This window comes from Triturus cristatus, chromosome 4_1 (assembly GCF_964204655.1).
Source record: "Triturus cristatus chromosome 4_1, aTriCri1.1, whole genome shotgun sequence".
In the NCBI taxonomy this organism is placed as follows: domain Eukaryota; kingdom Metazoa; phylum Chordata; class Amphibia; order Caudata; family Salamandridae; genus Triturus; species Triturus cristatus.
Genome location: NC_140585.1, coordinates 932886137 through 932905778, shown reverse-complemented (window position 1 = coordinate 932905778; position 19642 = coordinate 932886137). Strand labels below are relative to the sequence as shown.

The window sequence follows — 19642 nt, the reverse complement described above, 5'->3', positions numbered from 1 at the left end:
GCCGACCAAACCTCTCATGCGCACTCTCCATTTTGTCTATGTAAGCTGCATGCAGCCTACATAGAGAAAATGGCCTCCCTACAGGCACCTGGCTGGGCGCCGTCCGCACCAATCACAACGCTGCCATTGCAACATTGTGATTGGCTTAGGGGAGGGGAGGGAGGATGCCTGCTTACTGATGCAGGACCCGACCAGGAGCGGAGACCGCGTGGGACCTGGTAAGTGAAGTTTATAAATTTTATTTAAAACGCCCCCCCTAACCCTCCGTGCGAAGACCCGGGCGACCCGGCCTCCCAGCTCCCCCCCGGCATGCGATCCACGACTGGGTTAGGGAGTCCAAGTTGATGAGCAGGTGTTCAGATTTTGTTTTCGAGGTTGTGAACTCGTTGAAGCTGTCGGTGGCAGAGAGTTGGTGTTCGAAGTTTTCTTAGATGGCTGAGATCTTTTTGTAGAAGAAGTCAGCAAGGTTGTCTCATAGTTCCAGGGACGGTGTAATGTCGTTCTCTGTGGCTCTGGTATTGGAGAACTCCTTCATGATTGTGAAGATTTCCTTGCTGTGGCTTGTGCTGGCTTCAATATGGTCTGCCAAGGTGTTCTTTTTTGTTTCTTTCAGAAAGCGGAGGTATTGGTTGAGAGCGATCCTGAAGGTGGTGCGATCTACGTTTTTTTTGCTGATGCACCACTTCCTTTCTAGCTGCCTGGAGTTGCATTTGGTGGAGTGCAGTTCCTCGGTGAACCAGCTAGCTCTTTTGATTGGTCCTTTGACTTTGGCTGTCTTGGCGGAGGCAATGATGTCGGCACATTCTGTGAACCAAGAGGAGATGTGTTTTTGCTGCTAGTTCTGGGTTATGTGTGGAGTCTGGGAAATAGGAGCGGAGAGCATTGGTCTTCTGATACCTTTTTCCAGTCTTTGGCGTGGATATGGGAGGTACTGTTCTGGAGTGGGTAGGTCCTGCGACAGTGAAGTGGATGCTGTCGTGGTCGGACCAGGTGAGTTGAGTGGCGTGGTTGTATCTGGCGCTGGAGGTGAAAATGGAGTTGAGCATGTGTCCTGCGCTGTGGGTAGGGTCAGTGACAAGCTGCATGAGGCCACTGTTGCTCATACTTTCCAGGAGGCCGGTGGTGTTGGGGTCATTGGGGTCGGTGAGGTGGAAATTGAGGTCCCTAAGGAAGATCTAGTGCTCTGAGTCGATTGCGAGTAGGGCGATGATATCCGGGATGTCGTTGCAGAAAGTGGGGCGGGGTCCAGGTGGTCTGTAGGTAAGGGTGCCTCTGATGATGCTTTTTCCATCTGTGTGGAGGTGGAAGTTGAGCTTTTCCATTATCAGTGCCGGGTCGTCTGGGAATGTTGTGCAGCAGATAGTGTCTTTATAGATGATGGCGATTCCACCTTAATGTTTGTTGGTTCGGTCCTGGTGTGTTATCTTGTACTCTGCAGGGATGGCTGTGGCGATGTCTGGGGCGGATGCAAGAGTTTAGCCAGGTTTCTGTAAGGAAGATGGCGTCTGGGGTGAGAGATGAGATCGTGTCCCAGCTCTCCATGGCCTGTTTACTGATTTATCAAGCATTGAGTAGGATGCATTGGAGTTGTGTCATGGTGGTCTAGGTCGACCAGGCGGATGTTTGCGGTGCCTCTGGTGTTGTTGATTGCTTTGGCGCTGGAGGTGAGATGGCAGTGTCAGCAGGAGAACGGTCCTTTGGTGGTGCATAGGGATGTGCGGCAGCAGTGGGTGTTGGTGCATCTGGGCTCGGAGGTCTGGGGCGTTGTAGCTTTGTGGGTTGGAAGATCGGGTAGTCCTGGGGCTGGGAGCTGTCTAGGCTTGAACGGGGACCGACGAGCTTGCCTTTGGCATGCTGGTGGTACGCCCGCTGCACGCGACCAAGCAGCAACCTCCATAATCAGCTGGGAGTCAGGAGGGTGGGAGTGGAAGTGGCAGAATTGGCAGGAGAATCGGGTTTGCAACGGCAATATATGATCAAAACAAAAACAAATTACCAATCAACAGTTGCTTACAATTAAATAAAAGTGGAAGCAAAAAAATGTAGGCAAATCAAATCGGGCCAGCTATGCAGGATGCATACCTCTACCAACTATAGACCCCATTACCAGCAATTATTATCATGACTTTCGTGCAGCCAGAGACGATCTGGTCCACAGGTAGTGATAATTACTGGAAAATATAGATAACTTCTCTGAGGTTTACATACACATTTATACTAATATTGCTCTCTTCAGTCGCATTGTTCAGAAACAAGTGATCTTACAAGGTTGCATTTGCAACCATTCGCCTTTTGTGAATAACTGAATAACCTCTTGCAATCTGGGTTGAGACCAAAGTAAGTAGCCCAACCGGATTGCATCCAGAAGTATTCAGAGCTGTGTATGAAAATCTTTTTAAAAAGTGGGGGCATGGACCACCTGCCAAAGATAATGGACGTGCTCTGAGCCCGCTCCGTACCCTTCCCCTGTTTATCCTGCATCATCGATGTGATCGAATCACCCGATAGCCCACCTGCAGCTGTGGACATCGCCCTGCCCCTGCTACTTCATATGGCCAGACAGCCTGAGCCCCCGTCCCGCCGAGATTGCTGCGGTCAGAGGTGCAGCCCTGCCTGACGTGGACGCTGGGGCCTTCCTTCATCTTACCTCCCCGCCCTTGCCGGTGTGACAGATCTACTGCGAGCGGAGTGGGGCAGACTGATCGACCGCGAGCCTGGAGCCTCCGAATCCTGCTGTCTGAATGCACCCCACATTGGCTGGATTGCGAGGGCTCCCAGCCCTGAGATCACCACCGAGTGCCGGGCCAGATCCCCCTGAGGCCTGCTGTGTGAGGGCCCGAGGCATATCCCGTACCATCGCGATTTGGGTGCTCTGGCCTTGTGTGGCGGCCCACTCTCCTGTGCCCGAAAGCTAGCCCGGGGGCTGCCGGCCCCCCTTCAACGGATCGACCTGCTGCAGAGTGGCGTCTGCCCCCCCTTGGTCTCCTGGGCTCAGGCGCCTGCCTCGTTTCCAGAGGTGAGTCCAGCTTTGTGATGCTGCAGGCCTGTGAGTTTGGGGCAGGGGCCTGGGGGGGGCATTCCAGCCTAGACCCCCCCTATGTAACGATAATGGACGCCAGCGGTGAGCACTCATACTAGTGGCGTTGTGGGTGACTTTCGATTGCACGGCCCATGGCCGGTTGTTGGCGCACTCTTGGAAATGGGGACAGCACGGGGATCGTGTTAGGCCCAGGCTGTCTCCCTCCTCCACGCTTGATCGGCAGGTTACTATGCCTCCGGAGACTCAACATTCTGCTCTTTCTTCCAAACTCGACTCCTTCTTTGCAGCCTTGGAGAAAATTGGAACAAAATTGAACCAGACATGCACCTTGCTGGATACAAAAATAGATAGAGTGGTATCAGACTTTATGCTCCTGAAAAGCAGATCACCAAAAACTTGCTGGTAGGGTCCACAAGACTGAACTTACACTCACTGACTTGCAACCCAAATTTCGCAACCACGACGCTACCTTACACGATCTACTGGACCAGGTGTGCACTCTTGAGGACAATCTAGACCTTGCTGAGGAACGCTCATGCCGTAACAACGTGCAAGTGGTCGGCCTCCCAGAGAGCGCGGAGGGCCTGGATCCGGTTGACGATATTGAGCTCTGGTAGAAGGAGCTACTTCCGCAGGGGGGTTCTGGCTCCCCAATTTGTGGTGGAGCATGCGCACAGAGTGCCTGCTCGTAAGCCCCCTTTTGGAGCCAACCTGCTCCCAATTCTGTTCCGGCTATTACATTTCAGGGATAGAGACACAATATTGATAGAGGTCAGAAAACTACCGGAACTCACTGTCCAGAACACTTCAGTCATGTTTTTTCCAGACTACACCGCCCAAAATAAAAGCGGTGTGGCTTCTTCGGAGCTGTGAAGCGCCAGCTCTGTGACCTCAACATGTGATACTCCTTACTGTTTCCAGCCCCCCTGTGGGTGATTAAGGATGGAACCGCCCGGTTCTTCGTTTCACCCTCAGATGCTTGGGACTGGTTGGAGGAGACGGGCTTGGCCACTATGTCTAGATCGTCGCCCCAACGTATCAGACGTGGTCCTCGCAGGGATAGAAGGGGTGGGTCACGCTGTTGTACCTCATCGATCAACGCTCCGGACCCAGAGCAGATCTTATCCAAGTGCCAAGTGGTGCTCCATGCAGCTGCGACGCTTCGCAGCACGAAGCCTCCCACTTCATCAGTAACGTCATCAACTAAGTCACCATGCAAGGATGAATCTTTACCAGCGTGGTCTGGTGACTCTGGCTCACCCTGTCCCCCTGTCATCACTCCCCAAACCTCAGATGCCAAATCTGAATGTTGTAAATATACTGCATATTATTGGACAGGCTGACTTGTGTCCTATCATGCTTTGTTTTTCCAGCTCATACTCACCCACCTTTTTCACACATTTGGTTACTGGGGGGCGGGAAGGTTTGCTCTGTTTTCTGCGCTGGGCCAGGCTTGACTTTGCCCTGGGGCCCGGTTGCACGGTGAACAGGGCCGCAATGTATTATTTATGCACGGTATTTCTTCCTTTATCTAATACTCAACTACTGGGAGATAGGCAACAAGTAGTAGTTCTATGTGCTTCCATCCCCCTCGATCCCTAGCTCATTTGCGCATTACTTGCCATGGTTAGGCACCCCTGTTTGGGTCAACTCCTGTTGCGAGGTAGCTCTCCTGAGGTTACACACTACAGAAACAAGTTCTTTAGTTCACCCCATATATTCTTTGTTGCCTAGCCGCCCGCTCTTCTCTCGAATGTCTGCACAGCTGACTGAGCTCAGATGCTACTATTGTCCCCCATGGCTCACGTTAATGTTGTTACCTGGAACGTGAGGGGAATACATTCCCCCTCTGTCAGGTCTGTCAGATAATCAGGTGGAATACCACTAACCTGGATTCTGTACCCAGAGGGGATGATGTATGAACCTAGTTCTCCAATTACCCTTTGCGACACCTCTCAGGAGCACGTATTACGGCTATCCTGAAAAGGCACCGTTCAGGGGAAAAGGGGATTGGGAGCGTCCTCTCTAGTGTAGGAAAGTGTGCCCTGTAAAAGGAAAATAATAGATCAACGCATTCAGATAGAACAAACAGATACTCAGCAGAATACATGAAAGGTATTCAAGATCCCTAGTACTCACTTTCCACACCTTTAAGAAGAAGAAAGAAGCGTCACCATCATAAACACATCATGCCTGGCATATAGTCTTGACTCTTGATGTTTACAAAAGGAATAAAGAACTTCCAATAATAGGCACACTTTTTGTGAGGAAAAAACAATAGCCATGAAGGCATTCACCTATATCTATGAAAAGCAATTCTGCGATATCAGAAATCATTTGGTGAAAGAATGAACGTAAGTACAACATCAAGTAGTGCCATTCAAGTTCTGAAGTGTTGTCAAAATGCAAACAAAATGAATAAGGAAAAAAAAAAAGGACTTATCCCCTGTGCAGAAGGTCACCTGATGCACGGAGATGAAATTAAGCACTTGGTTTGCAGGCTACTGGATGACTTCTCCAGGCCCTGTGACCTTTAGGGAAACTATACTGCAACCTTTCAGGCAGATGAAGGTGCATCAAAGAGCACGAAAATTTAACGTAGAAACCGCTGTGTCCTACAATGGTTTAGAAGGAGAGTGCAGCACCTAGGTAAATCCCAGCAGTTCGTCAATAAGTGTCACGTTTAGGCATGGATAGGGTAAGGACGTATTGAGAGTGCAAGATATAGACTACATTTCCCATAATCCCAGGGAGTGCTTCAGTCTGTTTCTTTCCCTACTTAAGCACTGCCTACTGAGAAACCGGTGCTTGTCCGCCCGCAGCATCGGAAAGACCTGCAGAGACTACAGAGCAGGGCCTTACGGATTGCAGCAGGTGCTCTAATCTTCACAAGAACAGCAGACCTCCACAGAGACCTAGGCGTTGAGATGTTGGACGACCATCTCCGCAAACTCAACAGGACATTCTACAAAGGACTGGATCAAAAAGATAACCCACTGATCAGGAAACTTGCAGACATTTCTACAAATCCATTTGACCGCTATCCGAGGCCCATCGAAGCGCTAAACTTGTGAAACTGAAACAGCAACACAGCATCCAAAAACTCATCACTACCTGAGGGCAAATCGCCCCGGCAGGTACCCAAAACTGATCACTGTCAGAAGGCAACCGCTGCGGCAGCCATCAAAAGTTCATCACCGCCAGAAGACATTTGGCAGACGAATACAAGACTCTGCGACAAAACTTGCTGACACTTCCGCAACCCAAATTTACCGCAACCCGCGGCCTATCACAGCGCTGACCTTGTGATCCACCCTCAACTGTGACAAAGCGTCACACATCAATAAGACAACCTAAACAGCGACTAAAAAACTCAAAATTAATGTGGAGTAATGAGGCTTTCGCCTCGGTATCCAAAAACTCACCACTGTCAGATTGAATCTGACAGGCGAAAACAAGACACACGGATGGAAACCGGTGCTTGTCACCTGTGATTACTTGGATTCACCCGGATGGCTGCCGCTATTCCCGCTTGCTGCTGATCCCGCTGTTTGGAGACCCGAGCCCTCATCTCCGCTCTGCTGCAGGACGTACTCGCAGGCGGAAGAGACTGCCGTGGGCGGGTTTCCTTAGGTCGCGCTGAAGCGCAATCGGCCTTTTTATGCCTGCATAGCCTGTTTCAGGACACTCACGTTGTAGCGCGGTTACGAGCCGTAACCGGCTCGGAACTTTCTTTGGTGCCCCTTCGGTTTGGTAGCGCTGGAATTCAAGTTCCTTGGTGCCCTGCAGTTTGGTGGCGCTGGAACGTTGACAACAGTACCTTACCTATGAGAGCCGTTGAGAGGCTCGGAGCATATTTTCTTTTGGAACAGCATGTTGCGTGAAAACAAGCCTTTCATTTGTTTCCCTCTGAATTTCCTCAGACACCGAAGGAGCGCCCCATGTGAGCTAAGCACAGGAACTATGTCGTCTTGCAGGATGACATAAGCTCAGTGTCTTGCTGCTCATTAGACAATACTTCTGAGAACATGTCATTGAAACAGCACTTTTATTTCTTTTCTTTATTCTTGTGTTTTGTGCCTTTTGTGAATAAGGATAAGTGTGGCAAATATAACGTAAGTGCCTTCTCACATATAGTTATATTGTTGCAGGGCGGTGACTTCTTATGTTTTGTGTTGTGTCTCACTTACAGGGAACACGGGGCTACCATAGGAGTGAAGTCTACAACTCCAGAACCTTTCCCCAAAGAGTGTTTTCGCAGCTGCACCTTTATTATTTAGTTTATCCCTTTTTTCCCTTTCGCCTACTGTGGTGTGGCCTGTGGAGTGATTACATATACTCGCATGTGCTTCCATACAAGGGTAAAAGGTTATTTGGCATCTTCCATCGCTCCCGCTGTATCCAGCTTCCAAGGTTAGTGGTTACCCTTCATGGTCGTGACAATAAGGCAGAAAGACAATAGAAATAAGGACGCCCGGCCTGGGCGTGTCTCCTTAGTGTTCCGACTGAACGCTCCATAAAGATTCAACAAGGCTCCCCACAGAGCGCTCACCATGCACGCTGCGGGGAAGCTTGCCTACTCGCACCAGCTCGGGTTACCAGACTCGGCTTCAGGGGGTGCAACAAGCAGAGCGCTGAGCCAAAAAGACAGCTGGTTGAAGACTCAAACGTATGCCGGCTGTCGAGCGCTCTGGAAGAAAAACTAAACGGGCAAGAAATAGCAGCTTGCAATCCATGTAGGATCTAACGCTGGTAATGTTCTTTGATTGTCAAGCACTGGTCACTTCCTGGGTATGGTTTTTATAGTAGGTTTGCAGGTGATTGCAATTGGGACTCTTGAATACTGTTCCCAGGCTTTCTGGGATACGTAGTTTTCCCTGCCACAACGCATTCTTCCACCAGTCACACCATTATACAGAAGAGATTTGTAAGAATGTGTTTTAAAAGTGTCCTTCCTTCCTCCAGTGCACACTACCATGACACCCTCACACCCTCTTATTTACAGTGCAGATCCGCTTGCATTGCCTTGCTCCAGGACACCCACCTAGCTAATCCTGAGGCGGATTGGCTACGCCCATGCTGGCGGGGTCAGGTGTACAGCACTATCTTTTTCTCCCAGGCGAGGTCACTTTGATATGGGTAAAGGCGGGTTTCCTTGTAAGGTGGAGGAGGTTGATGTCGATACAGAGGGCAGATATGTGTTCTTTAAGATTAAACTTAATGGCCAAACCCTCCTTATTGGTTCAGTTTATGCTCCCAATGTAGATTAGACCTCCTTCCTTTGTAGAATTTCTTGGGTATAGCCCGCTGCAGCGGCTTTCCCTGGCTTATAGGGGGCAACTTCAATTCCGTCCTTGAACTCCTTCCTTTGTAGAATATCTTGGGTATTAGCCCGCTGGAGCGGCTTGCCCTGGCTTAAAGGGGCGACTTCGATTCCATCCTTGACGTCTCACTAGAGCTCTTTCCCACCCCTTACGCGTACCTCTGCGTCATCCAATCTACCAGCTTTGTGTACTTGGCTAAATCATTGGTCCCTAATAGATGTGTGGCGCTCTCGCAACCCTGACACCCGCATATACTCCTTCTATTCACCTGTCCATAAACTCCATGTGCGACTAGATCATATGCTAGCTTCTTCTTCCCTGCTCCCCTTGATTCAGGACACCAAATACCTAGGTTGTACACATTCTGACAATAATCCTCAACTTTTGAGGCTTTGCTGGGATGAGGGACCTTCACCGATTCCTACTTGGCGTCTTCAATCGGCAGCACTGGAGCACCAGGCATTCTACGGGTCTCTGGGCATGCCAATCTGAGGCTGCTTCGTTACGAATCGTTAGTAAAATCGGCTACACAGGTTCATCATCACTGGATTGGGAGGCCTTCAAGGTCACGATTAGAGGGCACTGCCTTGGCCTCACATGGAACATCTGTAAACAACTGGATGCCTCTTTCAGTGCCATTGAGCGCAAACTCCTCCGGTACGAAACTACCTCGGTTACGCAACCTGAGGCTAATACCCACTTAGATGAGCTACATGGTGAGCATACTGGACTTTTGGACAGACTGCGTAGCCACAATTACCTGGCTTACTCGGCACGCATGCATGCTACGTCTGAAAGGGCAGGTAAGTTGCTTGCCTACCTTTTGCGCCAGGAACACCCTCCTCCTCGACCAATCCATGCAATATGCGATGACTTGGGCCACATGCACTATACGCAGCTTGACATTTATATGGCCATGACTAGACACTAATCAACACTTTACAAATCCACTAACCACGGGAATCATCTGCAGCTCAGTACCTTCCTGAGTTCTATAGAACTACCCGTGATATCCCTCGATCAACACATGGTGCTAGACTCCCCCATCACTATTGATGAGGTACGTGAAGCTTTAACTACACTGGCGTCTGGGAAGGCGCCGGGCACTAATGGGCTCCCAACAGAGTTCTTTAAGACATATGCCAATACACTGAACCCGCACTTGCACGCCCTTCACACCTCTGCACTAGAAAATTCCTTGCTGCCAACCTCATTACGCACGGCCAGCTTAGTTTCCTTATTGAGGCCGGCCAAAGACCCCACAGCCTTAGCCTCCTACAGACCTTTAGCTATTATAAACACTGACTATAAAATTCTGGCAAAAGTACTTGCTAATCGACTCGCGCCCCTCATCCATGCCTTGGTCCATCCGGACAAGAACCGTTTTAGCCCCGCTCGTGCACTTCATCGCTTTTTCAGGGTTGCTGCGTATGCGCCACTTCGCTTGCCACACTCAGGGTGCCTGGTTTTGGACCTCGAGAAGGCCTTTGATTCCCTTGAGTGGGACTATCTTTTTGCAGTGTTATCCAAATTTAGTTTGGGAGCCATCTTCATCGGTATGGTCAATCTGCTTTATAAACGCCCAACTATTTGCTTGAAAGCAGATCCTTATATATCTGGTTCCATTGCGGTAGGTCGTGGGACTAGCCAAGGTTGTCCCTTATCCCCTTTTCTTTTCTCCTTGGCAATGGAGCCACTGGCTGAATGCTTCCACACCGAGTCGATGTGGGCATACCCCTAGGTGATGAGATACACATGATCTAACTGTATGCGGATGATATTCTGATGTACGTGAGAGATGTCCACTCCATTCCCTCTGTGTTGTCATTTGTCGATGTGTTGGGATTGAACATCAATGTATCAAAGTCCTCTCTATACCCCATTTCGGGATCCACTCAGGACCCTAAGTACACCCTTAACGGGAACCAAGTAATGTGGTGTGCCAATTCCTTTCGATAGCTAGGCATTCGCATTTATCGCTGAGATCCCGACCTCTTCGAGGGCAACATTGGTAGAGCGATGACTGCTATCCGTGCGCAGCTCACTTTTAGGGGTACCCTTCTGCTATATGTCACTGGTAGGATTGCCTTCACCAAAATGGTGATCCTACCCTGGCTCCTCTATTATTTCATGAACCTGCCCCTCTATATCCCCCCTTTTTCAATGAATTAGAGATCAGAGATTTCATTTGAGGTACCTCTCATCACCGTGTTCCCATTAAAAAACGTTATCTATCCACAGACGATGGAGGACTTGCCACCCCTAACCTAGAGCAATACTACCTAGCTGCACGGCTACATGGATTGCCAGATGGCTGACCTCTCGCCAGCTAACTGACACGGCTACTCTACACCCACCCCTATTGCATCAATCCCTACTTTATTTGTTCCACCCTTGCTCGAGGCCCACAGCCATGGACTCCCTATTGCTCAAAGTAACACACAAATGATTCTTCAGAAGCCTTTTTATCACCCACTCTACAATACCATATGCCCCCGCTATTCCTCTCCAGGGGACACCTTGGGGGCTGGAGGTCACAACGGCGACCGAGCTCTACAACTGGGAGATGGCTGACATTCATTAAACTGGAGATCTTTTCCGGGATGAGACCCTCATCCCATACACCGTGCTTGTCTTAGAGGAGGAACTTCACCCGGGCTGCTTTCTACTACACCGTTCCCTTATAACAGCCCTCACAGCTCGCTGAGGCGACTTGACCATAGAACCTCCCACACATCTCACGATTCAGTACTTGCACCTGATGGGTACCGGGGGGCACCTGATGCGGTGGTTCACTGCCTCCCTTAGGCAACACGCTGCAATGACACTGGAACCCTTGAAGCTTCAGTGGGAGGGAGACTTGGAACGTCCTTTCACAGACTCTCAGTGGGCGGCGGCCCTGGAGAGCCCCACACGAATACCTCTCAATCAGTGCTTTCACCAGATTCAAATTTTTATCTTGCACAGAGCGTACCTTACCCCAACTAAAATGAATGAGTATTTCTGTCGCATAGATACTGCCTGTCCCCGGTGTCAATTGGTTGATGCCGACTTCTTACATATGCTGTGCCATTGCCCCGCTCTCAACAATTACTGGAGTACAATAGCCGACGTCCTTGCCCACTGCACCGAACGCGACATTCCCTTTCATTTGGAAACCTACATTTTGCATCTCTTTAGAAGAGGTAAAAGACATAAGGTTACGTCTTGCTTCCTGGATCCAGGCAAGGCTACCGCTAAGTGGCTGATCACTTGGAGATGGAAATCTCCTGTGCCCCCTCACGCTATGGCATGGCGTCGTTCTTAACTGACATGGGTTAAAGCGGAGAGAATTGCCCTGCCCAGAGAAAATTTGCTGGGCCTCTGCAAGCTCCCACTTGCTGCCAGCAGGCACGCAATATTAGCGAATCTGCAGACATGTGGATTCATCCATAGAGGAGGAGCCAACCATTGTGGCGACATAAATCGGGGGCACTGATCCTTCCCTATAGAGTCAGGGTGAACCTTCATTAATGACTTATCCCACAACCAGTCAGCGATTACACATTTGGCACACATGACAATTATCAGCTAAATGTGGACGATGCGCATGCGGGGGGTTTTGGCTGGAGGGGCGCCCCGGCGGCATATCACTAAGAGTTAACCCTATATTTTGCTTTCTTTGTACTCATTTTGTTGTACCCCATTCCCCCTGTTGAGTGCCTGTTAAATAATAACCATGCACTGTATGCGTACACGTGCGATGTACAAGAGGTATTTACACTATGGTTGGCGCCTGCATCTCACTATAATACACAATTGTTATTCTCACTTCCTGAATGCAATGTCCTACAGATTTGAATCATCCCTCACTCCAAGATCCATTCAGGGTGTTTCTCTGTATATGTGACTGTATTTCTTTGCTCTCTCATGTGAAAAACCAATAAACACATTTGCAACAAAAACAATTGGGGGATAAAGCGAGGTACTATTATTTTATCCCATGAATCCAAGTTCCTGAAAGCATAAAATATTATTTTCCTCCAACAATTTTTCATATACTTCCAACTGTAGCAAATGTTTTAACACAATAACATTCCAAACTGCGAAGGAAAGATTCTCTGAGCTGGACGTATCCTAATTGAGATCACTTAGACCACTGAGCTCTGACCATGCAGAATCCAGTTGCAGAATCCAGTGGGGAGAGGATGTGGTCTGACGGCTAGATTGCCAACTTTGGAGCTGGGAAACCAAGGTTCGAGCCTCGGGGTCACGTCCACATCCTGTGATTCTGGACAAATCACTTAATATCCCTGTGCCTACCAAAACAAGCATTGGCATAGGCAATAGGTCTCGCCTTTGGGACCTTATAAGTGTTTAGCTATCCAGCACAATATCCTTGGTGCAACAACATCAAGTGTTGCATGGCTAAACACTTATAAGGTCCCAAAGGCGAGACCTATTGGCTATGCCAATGCTTGTTTTGAGTGAGTGGCTCATGCAGGTATGCCACTGTGAGGTAGAGATGCTGCGAGTGCTTTTACAGGAGCCCCTGTGACATTGCGCCTCTTCAAAATGTGTCATGGGTCTGGTGTAATACTTCTAGCCCCTATTCCCATCTTCTCGCACCCAATGCATCCTTAAATGTCCCATGTAGAGCCGGGGTTAACACTTCTATTACCCCTGCCCTCCAGTGACACTTTACCTGTCACGGGTGGTGGTGTTGGAGGTAGAGGTGGTGGACGTGGTGGTGGTGGTGGATGTGGTGGTGGACGTGGTGGTGGTGGACGTGGTGGTGGTGGATGTGGTGGTGGACATGGTAGTGGTCGATGTGGTGGGCGTGGTGGTGGACTTGGTGGTGGTTGTAGACGTGCTGGTGGTTGTGGACGTGGTGGTGGACGTGGTGGTGGATGTGGTGGTGGTGGATGTGGTGTTGGTGGACATGGTGGTGGTGGTGGACATGGTGGTGGTGGTGGTGGACATGGTGGTGGACGTGGTTGTGGTGGATGTGGTGGTGGTGGACGTGGTGGTGGAGGTGGTGGATGTGGATGTGGTGGTAGTGGTGGTGGTGGTGGGCGTGGTGGTGGACGTGGTGGTGGACGTGGTTGTGGAGGATGTGGTGGTGGTGGTGGTGGAGGTGGTGGACGTGGATGTGGTGGTAGTGGTGGTGGGCGTGGTGGTGGACGTGGTGGTGGTGGTGGATGTGGTGGACGTGGTGATGGTGGACGTGGTGTGGTGGTGGTGGACGTGGTGGTAGTGGACGTAGTGGTGTTGGTGGACATAGTGGTGGTGGTGGTGGACATGGTGGTGGTGGACGTGGTGGTGGACGTGGTGGTGGTGGACGTGGTGGTGGTGGGCTTGGTGATGGACATGGTGGTGGCGGACATGGTGGTGGTAGTGAACGTGGTGGTGGACATGGTGGTGGATGTGGTGGTGGATGTGGTGGTGGACATGGTGGTGGTCGATGTGGTGGGCATGGTGGTGGACGTGGTGGTGGTTGTGGACGTGGTGGTGGTAGGCATGGTGGTGGACATGGTGGTGGTGAACGTGGTGGTGGATGTGGTGGTGGTAGTGGACGTGGTGGTGGACGTGGTGGTGGACTTGATGGACGTGGTGGTGGACTTGGTGGTGGTGGATGTGGTGGTGGTGGATGTGGTGTTGGTGGATGTGGTGGTGGTGGTGGACGTGGTGGTGGCGGACATGGTGGTGAATGTGGTGATAGACGTGTTGGTGGTGGACATGGTGGTGGTGGATGTGGTGGTGGTGGACGTGGTTGTGGTGGATGTGGTGGTGGTGGTGGACGTGGTGGTGGCGGATGTGGTGGTAGTGGATGTAGTAGTGTTGGTGGACATGGTGGTGGTGGTGGTGGACATGGTGGTGGTGGACATGGTGGTGGTGGTGGACGTGGTGGTGGTGGACGTGGTGGTGGTGGGCTTGGTGATGGACATGGTGGTGGTGGTGAACGTGGTGGTGGACATGGTGGTGGATGTGGTGGTGGACATGGTGGTGGTCGATGTGGTGGGCATGGTGGTGGACGTGGTGGTGGTTGTGGACATGGTGGTGGTAGGCATGGTGGTGGACATGGTGGTGGTGGACATGGTGGTGGTGGTGAACGTGGTGGTGGTGAACGTGGTGGTGGATGTGGTGGTGGTAGTGGACGTGGTGATGGACGTGGTGGTGGTGGATGTGGTGGTGGTGGTGGACATGGTGGTGGTCGATGTGGTGGGCGTGGTGGTGGACATGGTGGTGGTGGTGGACGTGGTGGTGGACTTGGTGGACGTGGTGGTGGACTTGGTGGTGGTGGATGTGGTGGTGGTGGATGTGGTGTTGGTGGATGTGGTGGTGGTGGACGTGGTGGTGGTGGTGGCGGACATGGTGGTGAACGTGGTGATAGACGTGGTGGTGGTGGATGTGGTGGTGGTGGACGTGTTTGTGGTGGATGTGGTGGTGGTGGTGGACGTGGTGGTGGTGGAGGTGGTGGTGGTGGACGTTGATGTGGTGGTAGTGGTGGTGGTGGATGTGGTGGTGGTGGTGGACATGGTGGTGGTGGTGGACGTGGTGGTGGTGGACGTGGTGTGGTGGTGGTGGACGTGGTGGTGGTGGTGGACGTGGTGGTGTTGGTGGACGTGGTGGTGGTGGATGTGGTGATGGTGGGTTTGGTGGTGGACATGGTGGGGTGAACATGGTGGTGGTGGTGGACGTGGTGATGGTGGATGTGGTGGTGGTGGATGTGGTGGTGGTGGATGTGGTGGTGGTGGTGGACGTGGTGGTGGTGAAGGACGCGGTGGTGGTGAAGGACGGGTGGTGGCGGACATGGTGGTGGACGTGGTGGTGGTGGAAATGGTGGTGGACGTGGTGGTGGTGGACGTGGTGGTGGTGGTGGACGTGGTGGACGTGGTGTTGGTGGTGGACGTAGTGGTGGTGGTGGTGGACGTGGTGGTGGTGGATGTGGTGGTGGTGGACATGGTGGTGGACGTGGTGGTGGTGGACGTGGTGGTGGACGTGGTGGTGGGGGACATGGTGGTGGTGGATGTGGTGGTTGTGGTTGTGGACGTGGTGGTGGACGTGGTGGAGGTGGTGGGCATGGTGGTGGTTAGTGTGGTGGTGGTGGGCATGGTGGTGGTGGACGTGGTGGTGGATGTGGTGGTGGACGTGGTGGTGGTGGACGTGGTGATGGTGGTGGATGTGGTGGTGGTGGTGGTGGTGGACGTGGTGGTGGTGGAAGTGGTGATAGTGGTGGATGCGGTGGTGGTGGTGGAAGAGGTGATAGTGGTGGATGTGGTGGTGGATGTGGTAGTGGTGGTGGACGTGGTAGTGGTGGTGGTGGACGTGGTGACAAATAGTGAGAAAAGGTAAAAGCAAAACACAGAGTGAATGATTAAAAAAAAAAGCAAGATAGAGCACGAGGGAAGAAGTGATGAGAAAACTGTCACAGTAAAAGCAAAACACAAAGTAAATGATAGCCGTGCACGAGTCTGTAACTAATGCTGCTATTTTAGAGCACACGCGTGCTTGTCACAGTAAAAGCAAAACACACTGCTGGCACTGCAATCGTGTGTTTGCTGGCCCGGGAGTGGTGCATACGTGTGTGCGTGCACCCGCAGTTTGTTCTTTTTCAAAGCACATACTCGTACTTGTGGCGCGCCCCCTGCTCGCTCCCGCAAGGTGGATGCCGCCACAAGCACGAGTATGTGCTTCGAAAAAGAGCAGAACGACGGCTAAAGGTCCTCCTATGAAGCGCATGCGTGCTGCGTAGGTGAGACCTAAAAATTAATGTGTCCTTGTGTAGCGTAACCGATGCTCATGTAAAGCGCTCCAAAACCTTTGCGTCGAGTTTGCAATATATAAATCAGCAACAAAAAAAAATCCTCCTCATTCATTAATCTATATTGCTATCTCTCACCATAACAACAATATGCAGATTGTCTACGTCCTGCTCTACTACCCCATGTTGCTGAATACTACCTCGCCCACCCATGGGGACGATTACATATCTTGATCCCAACCCCGCATGAAAATTTGGAAAGGGACTCTAATGCTAGTGTCTGACTTCAGAAGGGGCACTATCCTAATTCCTTGGGAAGCTAACTCTTTTCCTGCTACTATGATAATACTCTTAATAGTGTGGGGAAACAGTGTACCTTTAGTTATTTCTCTGAGCACTACCACCTCCCTGAATCCCACTCCTGTAAGTACACAGAATCAATATGTTTTAGGGAGGAGCAGAATTTAAATGCCCCAAATAACTTGGATCTATTTAATGGCTCCTTCTTCCACTCTTTTAATCATACTTTTGAAATATCAAAGTATATAAGTAAAGAGTTATCTAGTACTTTTTCTTCTATTACAGCACTAACTGAGGTGTCTGGGCTTACTAAAAAAAGCAGCACATTGGGCATCATGAAACTGCACTGCTCCACAAGGCTTTAAAGTGCTACACTGTCTTGTAAGGGTCAGAAATCCCTAGCAGCTATTCCCTGTTGTACATCCACAACACAGGGCTTTTAATAACAAGCATTGGCAAAGCTAATAGGCCTCGCCTATGCGAGAGCTATTGGCTTTGGCAATGGGTTTTAGCCATGTTGTACACCAGTGTGACCGCTGCTCAGCATCACTATAAGTTAGTGGCGTGAAGTATATTGGGGTAGACTTGAGTGGGGTAGAGGGAGGTAGACTGGAGTAGGGTAGATTGGGGTAGAGTGTACTGGAGCAGAGTGGGGTAGATTGTAGAAAAGCTGAGTGGGGTAGATTGGAGTACAATAGAGTAGAATGGAGTGATTGTGGAGTGGGGTAGATTTGGGTTGTGTGGGGTAGGTTGGGATACATTGAAGTGGGCTGTGGTAGATTGGAGTGGAGTGGGATAGATTGAGGTGAGGTAGATAGGAGTGGGCAGTTCAAGGTAGTTTGGAGTAGAGTATAGTGGGGTATATTAGTGTAGATGGTAGTGAAGTGGGATAGATGGATAGATTGTAGTGGAGCAGAGTGGGGTAGATTGGAGTAGAGCTGTGTGGGGTAGCATGGAGTGCAATAGATTAGATTGGAGTGAAGGTAGAGTGGCGTGGAATCAGTGCTTGATTTGAGCCGGTGTTTTCCGATGCTGAGCGCCGGTACTTAATCATCAATGCCGGCGATTTGCTCCCAAATGTGGGGTGAGCACCTGATGGGCGATGGCCCACATATGGAAAGTATCTCGGTCTGTATGAGCGATGCGTGTTTGTACAGCTCCTAGAGGCCCCTTGGTGAGCTTCGCCGGCTCGTGGGACTGTGCAGTCATCAAAGAGACAATCAGTGACTCGCTGGAGGGAACCTGGCACAGGGACACTACGGCACTACCTGTCAGGCCTGTGAGGAGACTCTATGCAGGGGACTGGGACGCGCAGTGCCTCAGGCCCTCCGGCCCAACCGGACCTATTGCAGACCATTGACCTCCTCGGGCCTGCATTCTTATGGTTACTGCACAAACTCTGGGGTTTTCATTTTTATGAAATTTTCAATAAATTGGTACGTGATGAGAGGTTGCAACCTTTTTTTGTGCAACATTTGTAAAAGTTGAACATGTTTTTTTTCTTGCCATATTAGCTTTTATACTGTGGACTCTATGATTATATACGTCATACCCTAGTGTTTATGGGTATTGTAGTTTTTTGTTACATATACTGTGTTTTTATTGGCTGCTGAGCATTTCTTGTAAAGAAATGAGAAAGCATAATCGGAGCCTCCTGTCCTGACATAGAATTCAACATTAGAAAAGTGCTCTAGGGAACATCAAGGGGAACAGCCACCTATGCCCCAATATTTCTCCGTCACAAAGGTGACAAAAGGAAAAACTGAAAAAACAAATAGACGTTCCCGAGCAAAGACAAGGCAGTTGAGCCTGTAAGCAACAATCCTGAAAATAATTTCGAGTCCAGTAACTCAAACAAACAGGTTTCTTCCTTTATTCCTTTAGTCTTCTTTGTTCTCATTAAAAACGCCAAGATAAGATTATATTTTTATGGTGAGTAAAACGTTTAGAAAGAATTCTTTCTGGTCGTGATTGGAAGTTTTCTGTTACTTTCTGTGACATATTAAGAAAGTCTTGGCCTCCTTTTTCTAATTTCACAATGATGGGAACCAACTAGAGGCGTAGTAAGAAGTCGCTTCCTTTTCAAAAGGTGATCCTCTGTTGTGAATGTTTTTTCTTGATTTTTGGTGTGGGTTAACACCTTGATTTTTTGGTCATTTTTCACTGGGTGGATATCTTTTTGCTCTCTTCAACTTATGGTTTCCTATTTCTCTCTATCTGAGTCACACTTTTACTAATAGCTTGCCCTTATTTGTACTCAGATTTTGTGAGAAATACATCTATAAGTGGCAAATATTCTGAATAGAATAATCTTTATTGTTGTTGTTGTAGCTCTGAGGAAGTCGCCGGGCAACTTACCCGAGACGAAACACGTGTTGGCTACTGTTCTTATTTTGGCGTTTTTAATGAGAACAAAGAAGACTAAAGGAATAAAAGAAGAAACCTGTTTGTTTGTGTTACTGGACTCTAAATTATTTTCAGGATTGTTGCTTACAGGCTCAACTGCCTTGTCTTTGCTCGGGAACGTCTATTTGTTTTTTCAGCTCTGGCCATTAGGCCACATCCTCTCTGCGCATTCATGGTTCCGTTTTAGGCAGTACTAACAGGAGAAATGGACTACACCAGCTGCCTTCTGACGAGAGCCCCGGCACTTATTTTGTTTTGACAAATTAACCACTGTGGCTATCCCATTCTGTTTTCTGATGCTCCTGATAAAGTGCGGTATCTTTCTGTGAACTTTTCTGACACTTAATGCAGAATAAGGATCGTGTTGCAGTCTTAGCACAGGAATGGGATGGTATATGTATCTAGATTGTGGTTACCCAAACAGGCTGCTTCTCCTTTGTGAGGGCAAGCTGCCAAAAAGGCATGCCCTGAGCCCTAAATACAGTGAAATCAGCAGGTTCAAAAACACAGAAGGAAACAGATGAGGATGAATAACAAGAAACAGCAACTAAGAAAGACACGAAACACATATTCAGAATCCCTACATTGTTTAAACCATCTGCACGCAGGAGAAGTTGCAGCTTGCAGGCAGGAGGCGATCAGCCTTTAATTGCTTGCAAAGTAATTCCTGGTCCTGCCACAGGGTGGCGCCACGTTTTCAAGAGCTGAGAACAGGAGCAACGTTCGAGTGGGGATAAAACCAAACCGTGCTAAATATCACTCGCGATTCAGATTATATTAAAAAGAAGTCAAATCCGTAATTTCTGAACAAACACAGACCATTAAAAA

At 49.8% G+C, this 19642-nt stretch overlaps 1 protein-coding gene across 1 annotated transcript in view; it reads left to right on the top strand.

Annotated features, from left to right (window-relative positions):
- Nucleotides 1-19642, top strand: part of LOC146855853 (natterin-3-like) — a 32143-nt gene that overhangs the window by 9924 nt on the left and 2577 nt on the right. The window lies entirely within an intron of this gene.